Source organism: Alligator sinensis, unplaced genomic scaffold, assembly GCF_000455745.1.
Source record: "Alligator sinensis unplaced genomic scaffold, ASM45574v1 scaffold462_1, whole genome shotgun sequence".
NCBI classification, from domain to species: domain Eukaryota; kingdom Metazoa; phylum Chordata; order Crocodylia; family Alligatoridae; genus Alligator; species Alligator sinensis.
The window spans coordinates 220,791-223,832 of NW_005842741.1; positions in this window are offsets into that span (position 1 = coordinate 220,791).

Sequence of the window (3,042 nt, forward strand, 5' to 3'; positions counted from 1 at the left end):
GACAGAGTTTAGGTTAGCCACGGGAGTCAAGGACAATAACAAGTCCTTCAGGTATGTAGGCAGTAGAAGGAAAACAAATGGAAGTGTGGGACCCCTGCTTAACACCTTAGAACACCTGGTAACCAACATTCAGGAAAAAACTGAACTCCTGAATGCCCACTTTGCTTTGGTATTTCACCAAACCAAGGGGAAAGACAAGCGAGATAAAGCTCATAGGGGGCATGCCAGGAATGACAGCCTCCCCACTGTGGATACTGAGTGGGTGCAATACCAATTAGAAAAGCTAGACATTTATAAGTCATTAGGATTGGATGGACTCCATCTGAGAGTGCTGAAGGAGCTGGCTGAGGTCATTGTGGAACCCCTGGCAAAGCTCATTCAGAATTCGTGGTGCACAGGGGAAATCCCTGAGGACTGGAAGAGGGCCAACATTGTGTCCATCTTCAGGAAGGGGAAGAGGGAGGACCTGGGCAACTATAGGCCAGTCAGCTTAACCTCTATCCCAGGGAAAATCCTGGAAAAGCTCATTAAAGAATCTATGTGCAATATGCTCTTGGAAAGTAAGATTCTGAATGACAGCCAGCATGGCTTTGTCGTGGGTAGGTCTTGCCTTAGGAATCTCATCTCCTTCGATGACCAGGTCTCTTGCCATCCGGACATGGGAGATGAGGTAGATGTTATATACCTAGACTTCCAAAAGGCTTTTGTTTTAGTATCCAACAATACCCGTGTGGGAAAACTGGAAGATTGTGGGCTCAGCTGCTTGATGGTTCAGTGGGTGGGAAACTGGTTACAGGGTAGGACCCAGAGAGTTCTCATGAACAGATCTGTGTCATCCTGGTGTGAAGTGGCCAGTGGTGTCCCTCTGGGGTCCATGCTTGAACAGGTGCTTTTCAACATCTTTATCAATGATTTGGATGGGGGAGTGAAAAGCTTGCTTGCCAAGTTTGTGGTTGACACCAAGTTATGGGGCAGTGTGGTCACACCAGATGATAGATTGCAGATACAGGTGGACCTGGACAGGCTCGAGAGTTGGGTAGACCAGAACCAGATGAAGTTTAACACTTCCAAGTGTAAGGTGCTCCATCTGGGGGCAAACAACCCTCAACATACATACAGGCTCGGTGGTGCCAGCTTGACTTGCACCACGGCCGAAAGGGACCTGGGATAATGACTGACCACAGCATGAACATGAGCCGTCAGCGCGAGGCGGTGGTCAACAGGGCAAATAACATGCTAGCGTGCATCAACCAATGCATCTCATGTAAAACTAAGGAAATGATACTCCCGCTGTACTCAGCATTGGTAAGACCACAGTTGGAGTACTGCGTCCAGTTCTGGGCACCACACTTCAGAAAGTGGAAACTTGAGAGGGTCCAGAAAAGAGCTACCCGTATGATCAGGGACTTGCAAGGCAAGCCATACAAGGAAAGGCTGAGGGACCTGGGCCTCTTTAGCCTAAAGAAGAGAAGGTTGAGAGGGGACTTGATAGCAGCTTACCACTATATCAGAAGAGTGCATCAGGAACTTGGTGAACAACTGTTCACTAGGGCGCCCCTGGGGAAGACCAGGGCCAATGAATACAAATTCCTGGAAGGCCACCTCAGGCTTAATACCAAGAAAAGCTCCTTCACAGTCAGGGTGTCCAGACTGTGGAATAAACTGCCTCCAGAGGTGGTGCAGTCACCAGCCTGGAAGTTTTCAAGAGGAGACTGGACACTCACTTCATTGGGGTCACTTGACCCCAGTTGTCTTCCTGCCTAAAGCAGGAAGGCTGGACCTGATGATCTACGAGGTCCCTTCCAGCCCCTAACAATCTATGAATCTATGAATTTCATTCTGTTCATACCACATCTTAATCAAAATTAAGTGCAACAGCTCTCTCTGCCTTAGTAACATCTCTCATATTTTTCCATCAAGGCGTGGCAGACGAGCGAAGCGGGCGGTTACCCCAGGAGCAGGGCAGCCGATGAAGTCCTGATGAGGAGGCCACCCTGTTACAATAACCCAGCTGGTTCATGGTGAGGCTTCTTCTCTTACTGCCCCTCTACATTTTAATTCCAATGTCAAACTGACCACTTGGTTACACCTCCATTTCAGACTTTTCTTTCCTTGTACACACACTAAACTACTGCTTTAACTACTAGCATGGCCTGTGAGACAAATTTCAGGAAACAAGGGGCATCTTCTAATTTGGAAACAAGACAGTGATCTGACCTTAACTCAGAAGTCCCTTTATTTATTATAACATTCCTGGTCTTCTTTAGCTTCTACAAAAAATTATTTCTATATCCACTCCACAATAGCCAGACACCTTGCATTCATGAGCCGAATTTTAAATATGGAAATACATTTCTGAATATCATAATTCTATTTTATTCACACACATGTTATTCACATACATTTGCAATTATTATTTTACTTGTTATTGACTTTTTACTATTTTTACTATGGGGAAGTCTAAAATTTATGGGTTTCCTGGAAAATGGTGAGTTTGACTATTTCTGTTTGAACATGAAAACAATATGGAATAACTTTACCCACTACTAATTTCCGCATCCATCCGCCCCTCCCTCGCTACACCCACAAGCTCATATTTATATTCTTTTTTGGTCACTGTTATTAATGGTAGTTTTCTCTTAAGACTATATACATAATACCATAATATGGTGTTCTTATTCACTATGGACCTACTCCAAATCCTAACAACATAAACAGGAGCTTTTCTATTATTTTCACTGTGTTTTGGATTAGGGCAGGGGTGGGCAATTACTTGGGCCTGTAGGCCACACAGGGAGTTTTGGGGAGCTGTTGCAGGCTGGGTCAGGACTCCCCCCCTCTGCAACAGCTTACCAAACTTCCCTGTGTGGGTTTGGGATGTGGGTGGGTGGGTGGGGAGCTGGCATGGGGGTGGGTGGGCAACAGCTTCAGCAGAGCCACCACCAGTGCTGCTGCTCTACCCTGAAGAGGGGATGGAGCTGCTACTTGGCTTCAGCAGCAGCAGCCTGGGTTTTGATGTGGCCGGGGGGGGGGGGGGGGGGG